The 15,109-nt window shown below is 39.2% G+C and overlaps 1 long non-coding RNA gene across 1 annotated transcript in view; it reads right to left on the bottom strand.

Moving 5' to 3' along the window:
- Positions 1–132: 132 nt before the first annotated feature.
- Positions 133–15,109, bottom strand: part of LOC116637240 — a 21,106-nt gene continuing 6,129 nt past the window's right edge. Inside the window, exon 3 of the long non-coding RNA XR_004300432.1 lies at positions 133–461. This is a non-coding gene — a long non-coding RNA (uncharacterized LOC116637240). The remainder of the gene's footprint in view (positions 462–15,109) is intronic.

Here is a 15,109-nt window from a genome sequence, read left to right as displayed (position 1 = left end):
CTGCTTCTCCCTCTCCCTCTGCTGTTCCCCCTGCTTGTGCTTTATCTCTCTGTCAAATAAATAAGTAAAATCTTTAAAAAAAATTTAGGCTGTAGATCTATTTTTGAGTTAATTTTTGTTATGGTGTGAGACAGAGGTCCACCTTCATTCTTTTGCATGTGATTATCTAGTTGTCCCAGCACCATTTGTTGAAAAGACTATTCCTTCTATCACTGAAAGGCTTTGGCACCCTTGTCAAAAATAAATTTGTCATAGATGTTTGAATTTATCCTGCACTCTCAATTTCATTCCATTGTTCTATAGGTCTATCCTAATGCCAGTGCCACACAGTTTCCATATCTTGGTAGTAAGTTTTTGAAATTGGGATTTTGGGGTTCTCCAGCTTTTCTTTTTTTCAATGGTTCTGGCCACGCAGGACCTCTTGCAACTCCGTATGAATTTGAAAGTAGGCTTTTCCGTTTCTGAAAAAAAAAAAAAAAATGCCATTGGTATTTGGATAGGGATTACATGGACTTTGTAGTTTGCTTTGGGTAGTATGGACATTTCAACAACATTAAGTCTTCCAATCCATGAGCATGGGAGAGTTTCCATTTATCAGGACTTCATTAATTTCTTTCAGAACTGCTTTTTAGTTTTCAGTGTACAAGTCTTTCACCTCCTGAGCTAAATTTATTCAGAAGTATTTTATTTTTTTGGATGCTATTGTAAATGGGATTGTTGTTGTTGTTTCTTTGTTTTTTAAGTAGGCTCCATGCCCAGCATGGGGCTTGAACTCACGACCTCGGCAGAGTTGCATGCTCTACCAACTGAGCCAACCAGACTCCCCTGTAAATGGAATTTTTTTTTAAATTTTTTTTAGAGATTTTATTTATTTCAGACAGAGAGAGAGCGAGAGCATGAGCGGGGGTGGGGGGTATAGGGGCAGAGGGAGAAGCAGACTCCCCACTGAACAGGGAGCCTGACGCAGGGCTCAATCCCAGGACACTGGGATAATGACCTGAGCCGAAGGCAGATGCTTAACCAACTTGAGCCAGCCAGGCGCCCCTGGAATTGTTTTATTAATTTTATTTTCAGCTTGTTCACTGTTGCTATATAGAAACACGACTGATTTTCATGTGTTGATCTGTACCCTGAAACAGTGCTGAATTTATTAGCTTTAGTAGTTTTAATATGAATTCTTTGGTATTTTCTATATGTAGAATCATGTCATCTTCAAATAGAGATGGTTTTACTTCTTCCTTTCCAATTTGGATCTCTCCCCCTACCCCAGCTTTATTGAGGTAAAATTGACAAATGAAATTTTGGATGCCTTTAATTTCTTTTTCTTGCCCTGGCTAGAACTTTCAGCATAATGTCGAATATCAGTGGTGAAAATGGGTATCTTTGTCTTGTTTCTGATCTTAGAAAGAAATCTTTCAGTCTTTCACCACTGAGTATGATATTGCTGTGGGTTTTTCATAAGTGTTGTTTATCAAAAAAAAAAAAAAATAAGTGTTGTTTATCATATCAAGGAAGGTCCCTTCTATTCCTTGTTTCTGAGCGTTTTTATTATGAAAAGGTGTTGAATTTTGTCAAATAAGGGATTTTTTTAATGTAAATTGAGATGAACATGTGCCTTTTACCTCCTTCATTCTATTAATGTGATGCTATTGCATTGGTTGATATTTTTGGGTTGAACCACCCTGCATTCCTGGGATAAATCCTGGTCATAGTGTATAATTCTTTTAATATGCTGTTGGATTCAGCTTGCTATAGTTTAGTTGCGAATTTTTACATCTATATTCATAAGGGATTTGGTCTATAGTTTTGTGTGTGTGTGTGCGTGTGTGTGTGTGATGTCTTTGTCTTTGCTATCATGGTAATTCTGGTTTCATAGAATGATTAGCAAGTGTTTTTTCCTCTTCTAGTACTTGAAAGAGTTTGAAAAGGATTGGTATTTGCTCTTAAATGTTTGGTAGTATTCACTAATGAAGAAGATACCTGGTCCTGAACTTTTCTTTATTAAGAGGTTTTTTATTACTGATTCAATCTTTTTACTTGGTACAGGTCTGTTGAGATTTCCTATTTCTTCTTGAGTCAGTGTGTTTCAGTACTTTGTCCATATTTCTTCTAATTTGTGTTTTTCTAGGGATTTGTCCATTTCATCTAGATTATCTAACTGTTGACATAACAATAGTTTATAGTATTCCTTTATAATCATTTTTATTTCTGTAAGGTCAGTAGTAATGTCTTACCTTTCATCAAATTCATACTTTAATTTTACTGCATATTCTTTTTATGATACTCTGAATTTCTACTTAAATATTCAAGATTATTTTTAATTTTCTATATTTGATTTAAGGCTGAGTATGTTTCACATATCAAATATCTTTGACAAATAAAGATCTATAACAATAGGGATTTTTAAATATTTGCTACATAAGAATTCACTACAAGCAGTGTTTTTCCTTCTCAAATTTAGCTAAAGATTATCAAGTGCAATTTAGTTGTAATTTATAATATGCCATAAAGCAAAAATAATCATTTCAAAATATAATTTCTTTCAGATACAAAGGGCTTAACATAACTAAACTGTACGATGGACCATGTGTAAGTAAAGTCACTCTCATTTTTCATTTTTAGGAGTAAACCAGATATACTGATATGCTGTAGAGAGCTTTAAATGGTTTGTTATAAAAAATTTCAAACATAACATAAAACTAGATACAAGATAATATCATATGCCTGTCATATCAATCCAACAAAGTATAAAGTGTTTGCCACATTTCCTTCCTTTATTATTCCTTTTTTTTTTTTTTTTGCCTAAATATATTAATGCACGTCTTGGACATCATGTCATTTTACTAAGAAGTGTGGACATTTCCTTACATGCCCACAATGCTGTAATCACACCTAATTAGTACCCTGTCATCTTCTAATATGTACTTCATGTTCAAATTTTCCCAGCCACCTCAAAAATAATATCTTCTGGGGAAATAAAAGTATTTCAGCCTAATAATTCAGTAGTTAAGAACATCCAGTCCACCTTTCTGTTCCCTGCCATACCCAATTTCTGGGATTTTTTTTTTTTAAAGATTTTATTTATTTGAGAGAGAGAGAGAAAGCATGCACGAGCAGAGGGGAGGAGCAGAGGGAAAAGTAGACTCCCTGCGGAGCAGGGGACACTCGATCCCAGGACCCTGGGATCATGACCTAAGCCGAAGGCAGACACTTAACTGAGCCACCCAGGGGCCCCCCCCAATTTCTGTGATATTGACAAAAGACACTAACTGGAACATGAAAGGTTATTCAGAGAGTGAATGGACCAGGTCTTGCTTAGCTCTGGCCTAGATATTGTGTCTTTGACTTCAGGGTCATAGGGCCAAAACAAGAACTCAGCTGATGCCATAAAGATCATTGTAGAGTTATGAAGCACAGAAACAAGACTGGGGAAAGTCATCTTGGAACAAAATGTAAAAAAGGTGGAAGGTAAAGCAGGTAAAAAAGACAATTATATACTTTTGTAATAATTTTATGACAATATCTTCTGACACAATCTCAACAAGTTGACAAGACTCAACTGATGTACAGACCAGCATACATATTACTCACTTGGGGAAGGTCTATAACCTGAAAGTTCTCTAGTTCTACTAAGAGAAACATAAAGACTTTTAGGCATTTCCATGATTTGGGGTAACTCTAAAGAGACCTTACATTTCCTCTACCTCTGTCAGATGCCTTTGACCTGGGCTAATTCATAAAAAATCCTGCTGAATCCCCTTCTCTTATATCTGGACCATAGCCCTTTCCAAATAAACTTCTGGTCTTACATCTTTTTCAAATTTGTAACTTCAAAGAGATGCTTTTAATCTTAAGGATATCAATAAGATGGTGTCTGAAAGCTTTCTGCTGGCAGAATTTCTTTTTGCTCAGAGAGGTTGGTCTTTTGTTCCAATAAGACCTTCAGCTGATTGGATGAGGTCCACCCACCTTGTGGCAGGTAATCCTGGATTAAATGTTAAATGTTTTTTTAATTGAGTTTATTTTAATTCTAATATAGTTTATACACAGTATTATATTAGTTTCAGGTGTACAATATAGTGATTCAACAATTCTATACATTACTCAGTGTTCATCATAAGCATACTCCTTAATTCCCATTAGCTATTTCACCCATCCCCCTCACTCACCTTCCCTGTGGTAACCATCAGTTTGTTCTCTATAGTTAAGAGTCTGTTTCTTGGGGGTGCCTGGGTGGCTCAGTCAGTTAAGCATCTTCCTTTGGCTTAGGTCATGATCTCAGAGTCCCAGGATCAAGCCCCGCATCAGGCTCCCCACTCAGCGGGGAGTTTGCTTTTCCCTCTGGCCCTCCCCCCTCTCATGCTCTCTCTCTCTCTCTCAAATAAATAAATAAAATCTTAAAAAAAAAAAAAAGAGTCTGTTTCTTGGTTTGTCTCTTTTCTTCCTTTGCTCATTTGTTTCGTTTCTTAAATTCCACAGATGAGTGAAATCATATGGTATGTGTCTTTCTCTGACTGACTTATTTTGCTTAACATAATACCCTCTAGTTCCATGTCATTGCAAATGGCAAGATTTCATTCTTTTTTTTTTTTTTAAGATTTTATTTATTTGACAGAGAGAGAGAGAGACAGTGGGAGAAGGAACACAAGCAGGGGGAGCGGGAGAGGGAGAAGCAGGCTCCTGGCCGAGCAGGGAGCCCATTGTGGGGCTCCATCCCAGGACCCTGGGATCACGACCTGAGCCAAAGGCAGATGCTTAACGACTGAGCCATCTAGGCGCTCCAAGATTTCATTTTTTTTATGGCTGAGTAATATTCCATTGTATATTTATATCACATCTTCTTTATCCATTCATCTATCAATGGACACTCAGGCTGCTTCCATAATTTGGCTATTGTAAATAATGCTGCTCTAAACAAAGAGGCCTGTGAATCCCTCTGAATTAGTGATTTTGTATTTTGGGGATAAATACCAGTAGTGCAAGTACTGGATCATATGGTAATTCTATTTTTTAACTCTTTGAGGAACCTCCATACTGTTTTCCATAGTGGTCGCACCAGTTTGCATTCCCACCAACAGGGCACAAGGGTTCCTATTTCTCTGCATCCTCACCAACACTTGTTTCTTGAGTTTTTTATTTTAGCCATTCCGACAGGTGTGAGTTGATATCTCCTTGTAGTTTTGATTTGCATTTCCCTGATGATGAGTGATGTTGAGCATCTTTCCATGTGTCTGTTGGCCATGCGATTAAATGCTGAATGTTAATCCCATGCAAAACACTTTCATAGAAATATTCAGAATAATGTTTGATCAAATATCTGGGCAGCATGGCCCAGCCAAGTTGACACATAAAATCAGTCATCACAAAGCCTGTCTGAGAAACACTGGTTGGAAGACAGCTGGCCTCCAGTGCAAAGCACCTACCTGCCCCAGGGACCACTACATGTGCAGGCAATGAACTTTTTATTTTATTCAAGTCTTTTCATGTTTGTCTATTTACTAAATGGCACTTGAGTCTGCCTAAGACAAAAATGAAGATACTATAATCATCAATCCCAGGGTGGGCTTAGCCACAAACTATTAACACTATTAAGGGGATTCTGAAATTGTGCTGGAGGCAAGATCAGTCCACAAAATCAATAAGAGTTCTTTATAGCAGTAACACCCAATTAAAAAATAAAATAAAAAATAATACATCACTCAAAATAGAAACAAAAACTATAAAGTATCTGGAAATTAACTATAAAAGAATAAAAATGCTCAGGACTTCCATAGAAAAAAACTTTAAAACTCAAAAGGTATTTAAAATCATATGAATAACGGAGAGACCGTCCATGCTCCTAGATTATAACTTAAGTAATATGATTGTTAGTTTTTTCTAAACTATTCTAAAAATTCATTTCATTCCCAATCAATATTTCAGTTGGGTTGAAGATCTCCGACAAGTAAAGGACACTATGGTAAGTTAGTAGACAGCTGACAGAACTGGAGGATATTTGCCATTCCCAAAAACAACAATAAGCTAATATTGAGAATATGTGTCTAAATAAGCAGCAAGAAAATATACAGCAAACCAACAGGAAAATAGGCAGAGGCTACGGTTTTATACAAGAAAGATAAAGACTAATTAGCATAAGAAAGATGTTCAAAAGCTCGTGAATAACCAGACGGGTTCAAATTGAAACAACAAGGTACCAATTTGCACTTGTTATACGAGTAAAAATCAGAAAGCTGGGTCATGTCTAATGCTGTACTCTTCATGACATGTGGTAAGAGTGAAGACTGTCCCAGCCACTCTTTTTTTTTTAAAAAAGATTTTACTTATTTATTAGAGAGACAGCAGGAGCAGAGGGAGAGGGAGAGGGAGAAGCAGATTCCCTGCTGAGCAGGAAGCCCGACACGGGGCTCGATCCCAGGACCCCGGGATCATGACCTGAGCCGAAGGCAGCTGCTTAACCGACTGAGCCACCCAGGCGCCCCTGTTACAGCCACTCTTGAGGAGCAATCGACCACTTCCTAGGCAAAGTAAGAAATTAAATACACGCATATCTAGCGGGCCAGCATTTCCAAACCTAGGAAATCACAAAGCAATTCTCTCATAGCTTTGTAAAGTGACATACATGTTTATTGCCGTGTTATTCATGGTGGCAGGTGGCCATTTTGAGGGCAGCCTGGGTGAGACTAGTCCAGAAATCAACTAGTAAACTGTGGAAGGTGTCTTCATAGAGGTCCATGCAGCTTTCAGAATAAAACAGATGTACATTTTGGCAGTGTGAGTAGATCTCACAACATTGCACTGAGTGAAAAAGAGAATAATTCAAGTACCTCAATACCATTATGTAAACTAAAAATAACCACAAACAGTACATATTTTATGCAAACACATAAACAAAAAGAGACATACTGAACTCATTAAAATGTTTGGCTGTAATGTGAGGAGAAAGGGAATAAATGAATAAATGAATGAATGAATGAATGGTGGCCCCTCCCCATAGCCCTTTACCAAAGCACAGTGGCAACTGTTTTTGACAAGATCGAAAAGAAAATAACAATATCCTTGGTGGGAGGACTAACAGTTACCACTTATCGACTGCTAGCTGCGTACCTCGCCCTGTGTCCCATGCTTTGCCTATATCTCCTCCCCCATGTTTCTACAGCCCTCACCATGAGGCAGGTGTTGCTATTAGCTACATTTCATATTGAAAGATGGAGAGGTCTACAGAGGGATGTGACTTGCCCAAGGCCACACAGCTAGGAACGGGCAGGGCTGAGTCTTGAACCCGGCTGGTCAGCCTCCAGACCCTGTTAATAGCACTTTTTATGCTGCCCATGGCACCCCATAGGCCTCTGACCAGACTCTGCTTCACCAATGTCACTGCCTCTATTCTCCACCTTTCTGCCCCCTGGCTCTCCTGGGGTTCAAAGACTCACATAGCCATCTGCATCCTTAGCTCTCCTCTTCTCTTCCCACTTCTACTCTGTGCTCCTGTTCTTCATTGACATTAGAATGTCTCCAGTCTGCCTTAATTCACAGAATAATGGTTTAGCCATTCCTCCTGCAGGACTGTGGGTGTAGTTATCAATGTGGTAGTTTTTCTCTTAACTTTCCCAAATTTGATTTCTCTAAGCCGATACTTCCCTTGCAGGAAAACTCCTGAACTTACCGTGAAGAATTATAGAACTTGCTGAATCCCCGACGATCAAGGGAAACATAATGGTTGTCACTTCCAGTATCATCCCCTGTGGAGGAGAATGCTGATGCTGGAGGAAACCAATGGTTAGAGGATCAAACTCCTTGATGTTTGCTTCTTCAATAAATGATTCTCAGTAGAAATTCTGGCTGGCAAACATTTCTCTTGGTTAATCAGAATCTGTTAAAAATATCAACTATTCTGTGTTCACATCCCAAAACTACAGGACTTATGCCATAGATTCCCTCTGTTCTCACACAGATTGTGAGCAAATGACCCCAGAAATCTAAACGATGGGATAGGTGCCTCAAGAGCAGCTATAGATACAACTCGAAGGCTCTGGTCATTATGGGGCTGAATATGTGTCTTGTGAGCGACACGGATTTCAATACACCAGGATCTGGTTTGAGCAATTTCAACCATACCATAAAAGAGAAACTTTTATCCAAAGAAAATGTATTGAGCACAATACTGCCTGGCCACAGTATGGTTTCTACTATACAAGCACTAACTTACTTAAGCCTCACTACAAACTTAAGAAGTACATCCTCATTTTATAGACAAAGGAATGGAAGCTTAGAGAGTTGCACACAATTCCACACTGAGGATTCTACTAGAACAAACTGCATAGATCCTTATATAAAACATACGGTAATGGTCCTAGGGAAACACATATATACACATGTACACATTAAACTGAGAAAGATGAGGAAATACATGCTTGTGTTAATGTATGTTTATTTCTTAACATGCTTTAATGCTTTTCCGCTTTCCCAAAATTATAAGTTGCAGACTAATGATATCACTTAGGACTAAGGACATTTACTCGAAACAATCTAGAAGTTATAGTCATTTGCTCCAATTTCTTGTCACTTCTTAGGACACAGCATAAAAAGAATGAAAAGAATAGAATGAGATTCTTTTTTTTTTTTTTTTAAAGATTTTATTTATTTGAGAGAGAGAGAGCATGAGGGGGGAAGGGTCAGAGGGAGAAGCAGACTTCCCGCCGAGCAGGGAGCCTGATGTGGGACTCAATCCCGGGACTCCAGGATCATGACCTGAGCCGAAGGCAGTCGCTTAACCAACTGAGCCACCCAGGCGCCCTAGAATGAGATTCTTATCAGAAGTTCTGAAATGAACCCCAGGCAACATGCAGTAAGAATGAAAAGCCTCCCAAACTCAGAAATTCTGATGCAAAACTAGAATTAGGAACCATTTGACTCAATTAGCTTCTTGAGGTCCCATGCAACAAGAGTCCTACAATTCTAAAGAGAAAATTGCTTATATCTGATGGCACTGGGTGGTTAGTGTAAACATGTCTTTTCCTCAGATATGAGAGACCAGACAATGTCTATAGAAATAAAAGAAGTGGACAGAGATTTAATATGAGGATGAAATTGTTTAAGATGCAAAGAGGGGGCGCCTGGGTGGCTCAGTCGTTAAGTGTCTGCTTTCTGCTCAGGTCATGACCCCAGGGTCCTGGGATAGAGCCCCACATCGGGCTCCCTGCTCGGTGGGAAGCCTGCTTCTCCCTCTCCCACTCCTCCTGCTTGTGTTCCCTCTCTCGCTGTGTCTCTGTCAAATAAATAAATAAAATCTTAAAAAAAAAAAAAAAAAAAGACGCAAAGAGGAGGGGCGCCTGAGTGGCTCAGTCAGTTAAGCATCAAACTCTTGGTTTCAGCTCAGGTCATGATCTCAGGGTTGTGGGACCGAGCCCCGCATCACGCTCTGTGCTCAGTGTGGAGTCTGCTTCAGATTCTCTCTCCCTCTCTCTTCCTCTCTCTCAAATAAATAAATAAAATATTTTTTAAAAAAAAAGAGGCAAAGAGGAGATGAGATTAAGGGACAAAGTAGAAACCTCCCCTGAATTCATGTTAGTGGGCTTGAATCTGTTCCAACATGCCCCGCACACATGCATAAAATGACATCTGTATGATAATAACACCACAAAGGAGCAGGCGGATGGACTTACAGAGAAGCAAAGTTTTGTACAGTATTAAAATTAAGTTGGAATTAACATGAACTAAATTATTATATGTTAAGATGTTAATTGTAATCCCCAAGGCAATCATTAAGGAAATAACTAAGAAATATAATAAAAGAGGGGCGCCTTGGTGGCTCAGTCAGTTGAGCATCCAACTCTTGATTTCAGCTCAGGTCATGATCTCAGGGTCATGGGATTAAGCCCCATGTTGGGCTCCATGCTGAGTGTGGATCCTGCTTGAGATTCTCTCCCTCTGCCCCTCCCACTCGCACATGCACACACACTCTCTCTCTCTCCCCCCAAATAAAAAAGTAAAAGAAATGACAGGGGAATTAAAACAGTACCCTGAAAAATATTTAACACACAAGAAAAGGCAACAACAGAGAAATAGAGGAACAAAAAAGACATAAGACAAATAGAAAACAAATTACAAAATTACAGAGGACAATTCTACCTTATCCACAACTACATAAATGGATTAAACATTAAAACCAAAAGCAGAGATTGACAGAATGAATAAAAACATGATCCAATTAGATGCCAGCTACAAGAGACACATTTTGGATTCTAAGACACAAATAGGTTGAAAATAAAAGGATGAAAAAAACTCATGCAAAACAGTAACAAAAAGAAACCTGACATGGCTATACTAATATCAAACAAAGTAGAATTTATCCAAAAATTGTTACCAGAGACAGAGGATATTTTATAATGATCAAAGAGTCAATCCAGCAAGAAGACATATAAACATTTTTGCAACTAAAAATAGAGCCCCAAAATACATGAGGCAAATTAAAGAGATAAATAGACAATTCCACAATAACAGCTGGAGGTTTCAACATTCCATTTTCAATCCTGGATAGAGGAACTAAGCAGAAGATCCAAAGTAAAAGAGAGTAACTATACCTATACAGACATCACAGACCTAACTAGACATCTATAGAACACTCCATCCAACAACAGCAGAATTACACATATTTCTCAAGTGCACATGAAATATTCTCCAGGATAAACCATATCCTGGACCATTAAAAATGTTCAATAAATTTGAAAGGATTGAAATCATACTAAATATATTCTCTAATCACAATGGACTAAAATTAGAAATCAATAGCAGAAGGAAATACCTAACAAAACTATTGGCAAATACCTAACAAACCTAGGTACATACTTTCCTTCCAAGCCAGTAATCTCACTCCTAGGAATCTACTACTCTGAAGACACACCTCTATACAAAAATATATATGTGCAAGGTTATTCACTGCAGCATTGTTATTGCAAATAATTGAAAACAACCCAAATGGGGCGCCTGGATGGCTCAGTCGTCAAGTGTCTGCCTTTGGCTCAAGTCAGGATCCCGGGGTCCTGGGATTGAGCCCCACATCAGGCTCCCTGCTCCTTGGGAAGCCTGCTTCTCCCTCTCCCACTCCCCCTGCTTGTATTCCCTCTTGCTGTGTCTCTCTCTGTCAAATAAATAAATAAAATCTTAAAAAAAAAAAACAAACCTAAATGTCTACGCATAGGGGAGTGGTTAAATACACTACGGTACGTCACACAATAAGGAACAATGCAGCTGTAAAAGAAAAGTAGAAGGTCTCTGTGAGCTGATATGGAGTGTTTTCCAGGGCATTCTGGAAGTGGAGAAAGCAAAATGCCAAAGAGTATCTACAGTATGCTACATTTGTGTAAGAAAGAAGAGGATAAGATAAACTACGCCTGTATCTGCCCATTTGTGCAAAGGGAATATAGACAGGGTAAACCAGAAACAAAAAAGAATGGTTCCCTATAGGGAGTAGGTGGGGAAATGATGGAAAGAAATGGGGAAGGGGAACAAGATAGCAGGAATGAGGGGGGAGCAGCACTTCTCTGAGCATATCTTTTGGTACAGCTCCCTTGAAACCACAGTTATGTTTCACATACACAAACATAAACAATTAAAACCAACCAGGATGTGGGGGGACTCGAAATGGAATACAAACATTAAGGATTGCACTAGCTGTGTTTTAAATTGCATAACCACACTGAAGGGGGTAGGGAAGAAAATAACCAAGCTAAGTAACTTTATGGAACAGTATCTTGACTGGCTACTGTAAGGCTAAAGACAAGAACTCTACGTAAATGCTATCATCCAGTTGGTAATTGTTGAGGGAGAAGATGCTGGATTTTGTGGGGGACATAACAGATTTGATATGAGGATTACATTTTAAGGGCAGATGTGCTGCAGGCAATTGGGAGTGACTGGAGCTCCAAAGAATGTTAGGGAGAGCCATCCACCCTCGCCTAATAGATCACAAGTCTTTACTTCTGCATTAAGAAATGACTCCTCCGGACGCTCCATTCAAGACAATTAGAACTCTAATCCAAAGAGCGGTAGAAGACAACTCATTTCTTCTTTTGTAACTTGCCTGGACATGTTTTCACTTATCAATTTGTAGAGTCGTATTTATTAGCCATTAGGTAAGGGACATTTATTTACTGTAGTTGCCAACAAGCTATAATTGTTTACAATACAGTCTACAGTTCATTCTTGGTCTTTTATGGCATTTATTTACTTATTTAAGTGGCCTAGCCTTTCCTTTATGGCCTCTAGACCATATCTTGCTTGGGAAAGTCTCCTCACCACAAAGGATATAAAAATATTTTCCTAAATTTCATTCCAACATTTTCATCGTTGTATTTCACTTTTACCCATTTAAAGCCAGGCAGAATTTATCATGTATGTGGTTGAGGTTAAAGTGTAGGTTTCCTTCCAGATGAATTCTCAACCTTATGAACATTACTCTTTCCCATGGAATACCATTGACTTTTATATATACATATACTTCACTATTTGATGAAAGTGGATTTATAAGAAATATATTTTGTAAGATAAGTCTATACCCAATCATTTTTCTTTTTAAAAATAATTTTGACTGTTTTTCAAACATTTGTTCTTCTATACACAAGACCCTCATTCTGAAAGTTTTGTCTGTGACTGACATAATCCTATTCCAATGCCATAATTTTAATTATTGTAGTTTACATTTAATATCTAAGCACTATCTCATTACTCCCATTTCTTAAGGTTTTCTTGCCTGCTTTTTTCTGTCATCTTTAAAAATATTTTCTTAAATATTCCCCAATCTCATTTGTAATATTGATTTTAACTGCCGGCATGATGCTTGAAATGTTCTGTATCATGATCTGGGTGATGGTTACTCAGGTGTAGATATATTTAGACATCGCATACTTAAGATTTGTTCACTTTGCTGTATGTGTAACCGCATAAAAATTTTAAAATAAACTTGTATTTTGATACTTTTTTTTCATTTTGAGAAATCTCTGCTCTTAGTTTTAACTCTGCCTTTTTTAGTTTATTTTTTCTAACTTGTAGAGATGGATGGAGCTTAGATGATGGATTCTTCAACCTTCTTTTCTAATATATGTATTTTAGGTTTCAGCAGTATTCTTCAATTTAAAGCAAATTATACCTAAGGACAAGGTACATACAGAAGTCATGTAAGCTTAAGCAGGATGAAGCACCTCCTCAGTACTGTTAGTAAATGTTTTCTATTACTACTGTTAGTTGTCCTTTGCCTCTTTTGTATGCATAAGGACCCTGGTGGTGGGAAAGGGGTTGGGAATGGGACAAAGGGGAGGATTCTGGGATTCCATCTTTATTAGTGCATGGACTTCTTCTGTCCTCTCCATGGGAGAAGATTTGTGCGTTTCTTCAAGTTTGGTTCATGTTGGAAGACTGAATTCTGGGATCCCATCTAGGTCAGGGTCTGGAATTTGGGGAAAGAGCTGGTTTCATATAGCTTCCTGTCTTTTGTTCAGCTGGGTTGTTAGCTTGTTTCTGGGCTTCTCCTGGAATCCCAATGATTGTGCTAGAGAAATTGGGGAACGGTAATGCTGGCTATGGCTTCTATCTCCTGGGTTATGGTGGTCATTGTATTGCCGAGGTTTCTTTTGCTGTGTCTTAGGACAAGGGCTTTATTGAGCCATCCGTGTTTCTTTTGCTGTGTCCTAGAGCAAGGGCTTTACTGAGCCATCCATCTGTGTCTGAGAGCTTTACCACTTACTAAGGACAGTTCTCTTCCATCATGGGTCTAGGATGACCTGCTGACTGAGGCTACTGTGTTGGGACATAGAAGTATGGTCACAGTGACTGGGACTTTCATTGCCCATCTTCTGAGATTTGAAACTTCGTTCAGGCTTGCTGCTAGTCTACCACATCCTGTATTTAGGGGAGTTTTTCTGGCTGTTTTTTTTTTTTCCCCCTGGTTTTCCAGGAGTCCTATTGTTTCATGTTCTGTGCCTGGTGGATTAATTTGCTGGCATTCATTCACTATGTCCTCTGGCCTATGCAGTTTGAGTTGCTGTGATTCCCCTTGTCTGTGGCTCATGGTAGGGTGAAGTACTGCCTTGTCATTTGTAGAGTCAGGGTTTGGGGTCTGGGGTTCCCGGATCCTGGAGGTTAGCAGTTTATGGGTGAGGGTTCAAAGGTTAGAATCCATAGGTCAGGATTTAGGGATTAAGGGCAGGATTACAAGGTTAGAAGATAAGTATCAGGGCCTCAGGATCTAGAAACCAGGTCTAAGGTTAAAGGGTTATAAGTTTAGGGACTAGGGCTTGGGTTAGGGTTAGAAAGTAGTGTCAGAGGAGTTAAGGTTAGAGTGGTGGTCAGGGACTGTGCCGGATTAGATGTTAGGGCTGTGGCAAAGGCCTGAGGTTTAGGGCTTCAGTTTAAGGATCAAGGGTCAGAGTTACAAGGTCAGTGTCAGAAGAGAATGAGTCAGGGTCAGAAGATCTAGGTTTAGGTTACAAGTTAAGAGTTAGATCACTGCCAGTGGTGCAGTTAGGGGTCAGGATATAGAATTTAGAGTAAAAGGTTACGTACTAGGGTTGGAATTTGCTAGGGTTAGGGAAGCAGAGTGAGGGTAACTTCTCTTTTTTCCTTGCTGTGGGCAGATTGTCCAGGAAGATAGAAGGCTTCAGGTTCTATGGTTCCATAAGCCCCAACTCCCAGAGGACACACGTCAAGGTTTCACACTAACTACTCCACTGCACACCCGATTTGACCATGGCAACACTGGGCCCTGAGGTTCAAAGGATCAGTAGTAGAGCGAGGCCAATCTCCCTCTCCTGCAGGCACTTCCCCATATCTGAAAGTCGGACTCTGGAGTCCTCTTCACTTGGCTCAGGGGAATCACCTTTCCTCCTCCAAAGCAACCTACACACACACACACACGCAGGGAAGAAGCAAGTGGACCTGGAGGGCAGCTAGCCAGATTTTCCTCTCATTAATAAAGCCAGAAGAAAGGGTGGGCTAGAGTAACAAAGATAGGTACAGGTACTGAGGAAAAACAGAGAAGGATAATGGGAAAGAGAATGCAGGGAGTGGGTGTGGCTTTAGATCGTGAAATCTGGCCAGGCTCTCTGAGGAGGTGACT

The sequence above is a fragment of the Phoca vitulina genome, unplaced genomic scaffold (genome assembly GCF_004348235.1).
Source record: "Phoca vitulina isolate PV1807 unplaced genomic scaffold, GSC_HSeal_1.0 scaffold13, whole genome shotgun sequence".
Classification (NCBI taxonomy): domain Eukaryota; kingdom Metazoa; phylum Chordata; class Mammalia; order Carnivora; family Phocidae; genus Phoca; species Phoca vitulina.
Note: the sequence above shows the minus strand (reverse complement) of the source record. Positions and strands in the feature narration are given on the sequence as shown.